The sequence below is a fragment of the Desmodus rotundus genome, chromosome 10 (assembly GCF_022682495.2).
Source record: "Desmodus rotundus isolate HL8 chromosome 10, HLdesRot8A.1, whole genome shotgun sequence".
Taxonomy (NCBI): Eukaryota; Metazoa; Chordata; class Mammalia; order Chiroptera; family Phyllostomidae; genus Desmodus; species Desmodus rotundus.
In genome coordinates, this window is record NC_071396.1 from 75,881,055 (window position 1) to 75,891,790 (window position 10,736).

General features: G+C 41.0%; 1 pseudogene; it reads right to left on the bottom strand.

Moving 5' to 3' along the window:
• Positions 1 to 6,082: 6,082 nt before the first annotated feature.
• Positions 6,083 to 9,067, bottom strand: LOC112322585 (keratin, type I cytoskeletal 18 pseudogene; annotated as a pseudogene).
• Positions 9,068 to 10,736: the final 1,669 nt, after the last annotated feature.

A 10,736-nucleotide genomic window follows, 5' to 3' on the forward strand; every position in this document is an offset into this window, starting at 1 on the left:
TAGAGAGGGAACAGTGACTGGCTCAAGGTCACACAGAAAAGTAATGGCAGATCTGGAAGTAAGGTCTAAGAGTTGGGAGACTTTATTGCATTGATTCTAATATTTTTCACATCAAAATTGATTTTTCTAGACCTGTGATTTTGCTTACAACCTCAGTTTCTGCACAGAAGCTTTGTCTGGGCAAGGCTGACCAAGTGTGGGAAGGCCATGAGTCAGAAACCAGACAGAACTATTGGGGTGAGTCAGAGATCATGGAAGGTCCAACTACGGACAAAAAAAAAAAAAGAAAGAATAAGACAGAGGGCAAATTTATTGCAACTGGTAAATAATATAGCACAGGCTCAAATCTGGAAGAAGGTTACAGGCATAGGTTTTGGCAGAATTTCTCATGGTCAGGTGGTCAAAGACAAGGAAATGCAGGCAAGAAGAACAGATAAAGTTACACCAATTAAATGGATTGTAGATGGGGCCAAGAGAAAGATGAGAAGTATGGTGCTGTGGAAAAATATAGAAAGTGAACTACAAGGAATGGAGTAAAATTGTAGGATACAGTCCTAGCAGCGTGGCAGCACCCAAAGCCTTTAAGTACCAGGATAGCAGACAGGAAGCCAAGCCAGGAATCCAGTCATGAAAAGTGAGGAGGAAAACCATTTACACCCACACAGCTTAATGATTACATTAACACAGCTTTACTATTCCACTGTCTTCATCAAAATGACATTACTATTCCAGAAACCTCTTGTGCAGGACGATAAATATTCAAACAACTATATTATTTAAGTGAACATCAACTCATTCAGCTCTAAATAGACAGTATCAGATGATATTTACTTCATAAGTTTCTTGAATCCTCTCATCTCAAAACCCTCATTTTCTATGTCCATTAATCCTAGACTATTATGTTGAGATTTTCATTCAATCCTAAGCAAGCCCTCCTGTTACAAGACCCTCCTTAAACCACATTCCAAATATTCATAAACATTCCACCGTTGTCTTCCCACCCTCTGACGTACTACTAAAATTCTCTGAAGGTAGTGCTCTCCTTCCTGGACCAGGAAAAAACTTCCTGGATCTTTATCTCATTTGCAAGTTATCTTGGTGATGTGTTCAGGAATCACCTGAACATACTGGAGATCCACCAAAACCCAATGAAACCCCCCCCCACTGCCATGGCCCATGATTCATCTTAACCTGTTTCCCCCCAAATCTGCACAAAAGTTTTTTAAAAGAAAAGCCAAAGAAAAACTTAAAACTGATTATAGACAGTTCAACAGAGAAAAGACTCATCCTATATCATCCTGGTCTTTTTAACACTACTGTCCTACCATGTGAAAACCTCAACGGGCAATGTGGTAGATATATCAGGCCTCAGGGCCACAAATAAAATAATCATCCAGGGCTTCTCTGTAGTACTAAACCCCAACACTATTTTGTTAGGTGCCTCCTGAGACTAAATATCATGCAGCTATAGATCAGTGTCTGCTCTCTTTGCTGTCCCTATAGGTCAAAATAGTCAATACTCATTTGCCTCCTCTAATGAAAATCAACAATATTCCTGGAAAATCAACAATATGCCCCAGGGGGTTACTGAGACATCTACTACTACTTTTCGTAAACCCTCACCCGAGACCACAAGGACCTTTTGTTGTATTCTAAAATGAGGTAAACTCGGAGACTGACTCCATCTATCTATTTACTGTTTCAGTTCAGCAAGGGCCTATTTCCAAAGAGAAGGTAAAATGTCAAAGTAACTTCATTATGTAGGACAGGAATTGCCAAATTACAGTGACTAACTACATCCAGCCTGCTACCTAATGTTGTAAATAAAGTTATTATGGGAACACAGTCAATAATATATTTATGTATTGTCTATGGTTGCTTTAACATCACAACTGAGTTGAATAGTTGTGACTATACGCCCCATAAAGTATAAGGTATCTACTATTTGGTCCTTTTTAAAAAAGTAAAAGTTATGCCTTGAACTAGGATATGACTTTCCCCAAGGAAGTTAGTCTCTTCCTCCTAACCAGCTGTGGGCCATCAAAACTTCAATGGACCAGAGAAAATTAAGAGGATTCTTGGGTCTCACTAGCCCAAGTGCAATGGGTTCTCAACTTTTCTAGTTGCCACTCCACTATGTGACTTAACCAAGTTTTCAGGAATCAAACCTCTCCCTGGGGATGTAACCATGAACAGGTCTAACTAATATTAGCTCTTCAACAGCCTTCCACTCTGGGCCAACCTAATTATCATACCCTTCCTATTTCTTTGCACATGAGAGATATGACAGGCTCTTGACATTCAGGCTCAATTTCATGGAATTTAGACCACAGCTTATTGCACCTCCTTCTTGACCCAGTGGCAAAAGCTTACCCATCTTCTCAATCATTATAGCAGGTCAACAAGTGGAGATGTCTGCCCTAATAATAACCTCAGAGACTGAATTTTTGCGGGGAGAGAAGAGGGTGTTCAAAGAGGCTTTTATAGAATGCCAGTCATTGGATCCAGAGTTACAAAAAGGTCCTCAGGGAAATCCAGGTACGAACTGCACTAGAATAATCTCTGGGACTCTAAGCTCGGCTGCTTAAAGTGGTGGATGACTTCAAATGGAAACTTGTAAGAGCCTTGCATGAAATTACTCACCACTACAAGGACAAACTGGCCACTAAACTCAATGAACATCAGTGGGGAAAGTTTACTAAAATAGCTGAGGGTTTCTCTAGTGCTTGTCTCACCTGTGACAAGCATGATCTTGATAAAACTGTAAAGGCCAGACATGGACAAAAACCCTATCTTAAGGTCCTTTTCAGTATCTTCAAATGGATTTCACACATCTGCTCCTGCAATGGGTTTGAAATGTGCCCTACTTATTGTTGCTTCTTCTTGGGGTGTATTAAACCCTTTCCTTGGTGGAGAGAGCTGAAGCACTAAGAGTAGTATCTTGATATTGTATTATCAACTTGACCTTGCTTGGAATCTTCAGCCTCAAAACTCTTGCCTTACTGTGTTGTCCAGCTCTAGACCATCACATCATGATGCGTGCTCAGCTGTAAACAAGCCCTGAGACTGAAAGACCTGCATTAAACTGGACTCCATAACCTCACAAATGCCCCAATTTTGCCATCTCCATTCTGGGACACTAGTAAGACTCTCTTAAAGTAATGCTCTCATTTACTGCAACAAGAATAAATTTAGTTTTGCTTTGGTATTATTTTTGAGAGTTCATAGTTTAACAAGGGTCAGTTAGGGAACCTGGGGATCTGAGGAATAGGAGAGGGGTTTGGTTTTAATATTCAGAAATGGCAGCAAACACTGGAAGAACCAGTCACAAGGCAAAGTGGACCCATGGACGGGGGAGCCCCATTTGCTTTTATCAAAATCCTCAATGTTTCAAGTATCTGTAATGGCACTGAGACTACCCAAAGGGGCTAGGTATTTCCAGCTACATGGAATGGGGTGACAGGGCTTCAGGGACAGCAAGGGAGACAAGTCATTAAGATATATGCTTTGAAGAGGGGCAAAACAATGGAAGTTTATTGAAATTTATACATCTTATTCCCAAATGTGCCTTTAGATGCTGGAAACTTGGACTCTTGTTTTGAAGCTAGGTTTAGGGCAATTCAGGAAGGAAAGGGCCGAAGAGAACTCTTGTATATATTACTCTCACGGGGTAAGTTCTCTCCGCTCTCTGTGCCCAGGTTTTCCCCCTGTGCAAAGTAAAGGTGTACTTCATTTCACTGTGCTTCACTTCATTGCACTTCACACATGTTGCATTTTTACAAATCAAACCAAGACCACCATCAAAATGATTACACTGGCTAAGCTTGGTAAGTCCTGGCTTTTTCAGTTATTAGCTTTGTGCCCTTGGGCAAGTCACTGAACCACTCTGAAGCTCAATTTCCTCCCTAGTCAAAAGGACTACTCCACTGTGTTCCTGTGAAGGGCCAACAAGATAAGGCCCATTTAAGTCCCTGATGCACAAATAGTAGGGGCTATTTGCACTGCAACAACACCGTAATCAATATTTATAGATTGGTATTGGCTTCCTCGTTATAAAAAGTGGAGACTGAGAAAACATAAAGCTGGACTGGCAAAAACTGCGCAGTTTAAAAAGTGCTTTGTAAACTCAAAAAAAAAAAGTGCTTTGTAAACTCTAAAATAAATTACAAATTTAAAATAGGTTTTATATTGTTTCTGTTCTACATATCTTAAGATTTTTATTGTTTATTAGCAGTTTCATGGAAAGTAAACTCAAATGAAGAAATATTTCTCATGAGAAGGAGTTGACGCTACTGCTTAAAATGAGGTTTGAACTACGAAATTGGCCTCCTGTGGCTACATCACCCCTCCATTTCCACTGAAAACAGATATTCCTTTCCTTGTCCTTTTCCTCCCAGGTAGGCATTATGGAAACAGGGAGACTTTGGGTTCAGGCAAACCTAAATTTAAATCCTGACTCTACCTTACAATGAGGAAACTGACATCTACTTTATAAAAAAATAAAATATTTTTTGTAAAGTGCATGGTAGCCAAAAGATTGACGTCTTTTTATCCTGAGGACCCACAACACAAAGCCACTTCAGTGTGCTCATTGTTCCCTGATTCTTAATACACACGCCTCGAGTTTTAATCACATCTGACGGTCCTACCTTCAAATTCTGACTCTTCCACTCAATAGCAGATTATTCAACCTCAGTTTCCTCTTCCATAAAATGAAGATAATAATAGAACCTGTCTCATAGGTCGAGGAGAACATATGAGAAAGTGCATGTAAATGCTTAACCTGGTATCTGATGCATAATAATTATCATTTAGCTAACAGAACTGTAATAATAGTAATAACAGCATTTCAGATACATTCTAATTCTCACCTTAACAAACACTTAGATGGGTCAGTGGCAAAGCTATTGGGTAGTTTGCTATTTTTTTCCTTCTTAGGTTTCCTTGGCTGTATTTCTCTCCCTCCCTTCCCAGGGCAGGTCTGTTTCAGTTCAGCTGCTGGCTGGAACACCTGGCATGGTGCCCACACTTGACGTTTTCTGTTTGTGGAGCCAACAGGGTGGGGAGGTGGGGGGTTTGATCATCTTCACCACTGAGACATTGGAATCTGTTGAGTTAAACATTGCTCTACTGTTGGCATCCCCTCCCTTTCTTTCTCCCTCCCTGTGAATGAATCTGGAACGAATGAACCTGAAGTCTATCTTGAACAGCTATAAAACCTTTACAGTACGTGGGCTGCTCCTCAAGGAGTGGGGCCTTAGCCTCCCTATTCATTCCAGGAGTAAACAATGCGTCAGCGTATTCCCTAACACGGGGTCAATGTCTGAGGGAGCGGAGCTCTCTGTGCCTGGCACCTGCTGGCGTAGAGAGGTCTGCTGGCAGCTACACACTGCAATCAGCTTTGATGACCACACTAAGTACAGAACTCACTGCTCCAGTGCCTTTTAATTCACTGTGATAGCAACATCTCCCAAACTACACTTCCGTTCAACCCTCTAAACTCACAGTGTTCTGTAAGAATATGTTCTATATTATATATATTATACATATATGGCAGAATATATTATATAGTACCTATGCACCAAACATTAAATTCACGCTGGTTTTTCTAAGTTATCTCTGTGAGAAAAATCCAAAGTAGAACTTGTTTCCTTCTTGCTCCCTGCTGATTCTTGACTCAGGCTTTGCAGTTGCCCTGCTGCGATGCCGTCCACAAAATTCTGCTTCTCTGGTGGCAACATTCAGTTTCTGGACTTTCTGTCTGTGATTTATTACAGGTGCCGTCTTTGAAAGATTGATGGCACCAACTGTTGACGGCTTACCTGAAACTTTTCATTTTGTGACACCACATCTACAGCCCTTTCTGATTCTATGGAAGGGACAGGGAACCATGATTCATTTTACTGGAGGTCACCATTATTTTTTCCCTATCCATCCTGGGCCAGCCGAACTCTCATGTTCTATCCCTAATTTGTTCTTTTCTTCTCGGTTCTTCAAAGACCTCTGTCCACGTGATCCTCCAAGCCTTCTCATCTCTATGGCACTTTCTCTTTTTTTTAATGTTCAGTGAACTATGAACTTTTTATTGGCCTCCTGCCCTTACAAGGGATGCCCCACATCTGCTGCCTTTAATACTGAAAACTTTGGTATCATTGACCTCAAATGCCACCTTGCCATCCAAAGTCCTACATGTCGTGGTCTTTTGGATGGTTTGCAAGGAGTGGCTCTTGTCCAGGGCATCAACAAGATCGAAGTCCTCCCCTTCTTCCAGGAGGCTGCAGTAGGTGGCAATCTCAGTCTCCAGCTCGACCTTGATGTCCAGCAGGGCCTCATACTTCGGGCCTGGCATTGCCACTCTGCCCATGGCTGGGCCAGCTCTGACTCCAGGTGCAGCAGGATCCTGTTGAGCTGTTCCACCTGCATGGCATAGCATATCTCCACCTCCCTCAGGCTGTTCTCCAAACTAGCCTTCAGATTGTTCACTGAGTCCAGGTCGATCTCCAAGGACTGGACCATACATCCTAGATCTGTGAGTGTCATCTCAGCAGATCCTATCTCAGTGGTCTGCAAGGTGACCCCTGTGGTGCTCTCCACAATCAAATGGGACTAGTACTTGTCTAGTTCTTCTCGGTTCTTCTGAGCCAGCTCATCATACCGGGCCCAGATGTCTGCCATGATTTTGCTGAGGTCCTGAGACTTGGGGGCATCCAACTCCACAGTCAATCCAGAGCTGGCAATCTGGTTTTGAAGACCATTTTCTTCCTCCTCGTGGTTCTTCTTCATGAAGAGCAGCTCCTCCTTGAGAGTCTCAATCTCTGTGTCATCTGCAGCCGAGTGATACTGGTGTCATCAGTGACCTTTCAGAGCCCATTAATGTCATTCTCCACAGACTGGTACATGGCCAGCTCCGTCTCATACTTGACTCTGAAGTCATCAGCAGCAAGATGGTCATTGTCAATGTGGATGAGGGCATTGTCCATAGAATTTGCAAAATCTGAGCCCTCAGGTCCTTGATGGTCTTGAAATAATTCCCCCAGTCTCTGACCTGAGGTCCCTTCTTCTCTAGGTGTTCCAAGATTTTGCTCACCAGTCTCTGATTATCAGCCTCCAGGCTCCTCACCCTCTCCAGGGAAGAGGCCAGGCAGTCAGTCGGGCATTGTATAGTCTCCTTCTCACTTGTTTTCCTAAACACATTAATTATTATGTAAAGTTAATAATGTGTTGAAAAATACAAAGAAGAAAATAAAAGCCATCTATAGTCCCTCCAGCCAGATGGAACTGATAACATTTTGTTGTATTTTTCTACATATAACTAGAAGTTTTTTCCTTAATTTGGAGCCTACTATTCATATCTTTGGGAAACGTGCTTTTTTCATTTAATAATATACTAAAAATATCTACATGATAGTCAGTTATACTAATATAGCACCTTGTTATTTTCTGTTTTTCTGACATGCTATTTGTATGTCTCCAAAGGCTACAAACATCTATATTCTCAAGACTTTATGTAACTTATTAAGCTAGTATGTTCCAAACCTCCAAGTACAAAAGTTCCAGTACAGAATACAATTAACTTCTATACATTCCCACTACCAAATCCACCAGTTTATCTACATTTGTATACATGTGTACTGCCTTCATGCTGCTACAAAGGATGAACTGATGTAAGACCAACCCCTTCACTTGTGCCCTGGGTCCCAGCCGCTTGGGACTTCTTAAGGATTTCACTCTTAAAATTGTCGTCTTTGTCCTACATCATCATTTTTCTCTCTTCCCATTACCTTCAAACACGTTGTCATATTTCTGTCATCTTAAAAATCACTCCCCTCACACTTCTGTCCCCCTCCAGCTTTAAGCACATTTCTTTGTACTCCTATACATTGTATCCAGTTCCACTCCTCTCATTCTCTCTAAAACAACAGAATCTGGTTTCACTGCTACCACAGCAAAATGCTCCTATCGAGGTCACTAGTGACCTCCATGTTACCTTATCCAGTGACCCCTTCTCATTCCTTATCTTAATCTCTACCAGTAACCAGCTGTGAGTCCCTCAATGGCTCTAAATTGGTTTTCCTAAATATGACATGATAATAAATGTAAATGTAGTAATTTACTAAGGTCCCTGAAAGTTTCAACTGAATTGACATTATTCAAACAGTGAAGCTATGGTGAACTGAGAGCAGCATTTTATACAGTTGATCACTCTCTCCTTCTTGAAATAGGTTTTTTTAAAATTTTATTTTTAGGACATAGTACTCTCCTTACCTTAGTGTCAGCTCCTACTTGGTCTCCTTTGCTGATTACTTCCAATTTCCTGTTCTGTAAACTCTGTAGGGGAGTAGGAAATAGGACTCTTCCTTTTTCCATCTGCACTCACACTGTAGGTCAGTGATTTTCAACCCTGTTGATGTGAGAATGACTTGGAGAGCTTTTTAAAACTCCCAAGTGCCTGGGGCTGATGCCCTACGCTATGATCTAGTTAGCCTATGATCTAGTTAGTCTATGATCCACAGGTGTTTGAAGCTCTCACCGTGATTCTGTTGTGCAGCCAAGGTTAAGAACAGATGGCCCAGGCCCTGTGTGATTTCATCCAGCTTTAAATAATATCCATACAATGGCAATTCATATTTATATCCAGCCTGAATTTTTCTCCTGAACTCTAGATTCTAATATCTGATTACCATCTTGACATCTCCACTTGAACATTTATTGGTCATCTCAAACTTAACATGCCTAATATCAAACTCTTAATTGCTTTTCACCCAAATTTAGCCCTTCTATTTGGCCCTTCTGCAGTCCTCTACATCTCAAAAAATAGCGGTCCTAATCTTTCAGTTGCCCAGCACAAAAGCATTGGAGTCATCCTGGACACCTCTCTTTATCTCACACTGCATTTCAATCCATCATAAATCCTGTTGACCCTACTTTCAAAATATACCCAGGATCCAACCACTCCTCGCCACCTCCATCATTACCACCCTGACCCCAGTCACTGTCACCTCTTATCTGATTGTCAGTAGCTTCCTAACTAATCTCACTGCTTTTGCCCTTACTCTCCTACAGCCATTTCGCAACAGACAAGGCAAGTGATGCTCTGCAAAAGTGTATCAAATTGTGTCACCACTCTGCTCAAAATCCTCCAGTGGCTTCTCATCTCACTCAGAGGACATCCTGTGACTACCATTGTCCTGACCCACCGGGCTTGTCCAAGCTCAACTTCTGTCATTCTTCTCCTTGCTCACTTTGATCCAGATACTGACATCTTTGCTAGTCCTTGAACAACTATAGCAAATTCCCACCTTAGGGCTTTTGCACGTGCTGTTCCTTCTATTTGGATAATTCTTCTCTCAGTCCTGCAGGCCCTGCCCCCTCACTCTCTTAAAAACCTGTCCAAATGTGACCTTACAAAAGAGAACTTCCTCACCATTCTGTATAAGAGAGCTCTACCATGCCCCAACCACTAACGTCTATCCACATATAGTCCTCTATTTTTCCTAACGTCTCTTACCAATGACATATGCATGTTATTTCTTTATATGTTCATTGCCTGTCTACCCACACTAGACTGTAAGCTCCATAAGAGGAGTTTTGTTGGTTTTGTTCAGTGCTGAATCCTCACCTACTACAATGGGACTGGCACAAAGTAGACATTTAGTTAATATCTACTGAATAAGTTAAAAAATGAAGCTATGGTGAAACAAGAGCTGGAAGGTAGAATAATGTCAATTCAGTTGAAACTATCAGGGATCTTACAGGTCATTTTCTACAACTTTATCATGTCTTGTCTGAGAATACCAACTAAGCCACTGAGGAACCTACTGAAAGACTCACAGGTGGTTACTGGTAAAAAAAAAAAAATAGATGTCATGCCTTCTCCTACTGTTCCCCAATTCATCATATTTTTTAAATTATTCCTTTTATCTTAGAATTTTTCAAAAATAAAATAATATATACTTCACTATCATCACTAAGCTAAATTATTGAACTCAAATAAAGAAACAGAGGTCTGATGAAAAGAGGAATTTTGGGCCCTCAAACCAATAACAAAGCCTAGAATCAAATAGAAAATGGGAAACACCTTTTCCACCACTTAAACCACATCTCTACTTCCATGCTAAGTCACAAATCATCATTATATTGTATTCTTAATGATACCTTCAGTTTGTCTTTTAATGTTCCTATTAGCAGATAGGAAAATTGAAGCAGAGACCAAGCAGAAAGAACTATCCAGAAAAACTGACGTAAAGGTGTAATTTTGAGATGGCTTATCACCAGTGATGATTAACTACACAGAGACATTACCTGAAGGGGAAGTAGAGGAGGAGACATTTCATGTCTAATAACCTGATTTTACCTCCAGTCACTTCAGGCATTTAGTGTTCGTAAAGGAGAAGGATGCTGGAAAACATTGCAAACTGGCCTGCAGACACCAGGGCTGAAGATTGGGGAGATCCTTTTTTTTTTTAACCATTCAAGTTCTGATCATCTACTATAAGCAACAAAACTGGCTCTGAGCCCAAATCCTATAACAGAAGATTAGCAGTTGCACTGCTTCCTCTCCCCAAAGACTCATCCTTAACTTCCTTTGGCTAAATCACAAGGTATGTTTTTTATTTGCAGTTAAAATGAGGGGTGGGGTGGGGGCAGAAGAAGAGAAAGACAGAGGGTGGGAGAGAGATTTTTATAACCATACCCCTAATTTTTTTTAAAAAATCACTCTATAGAGAACATTTTGA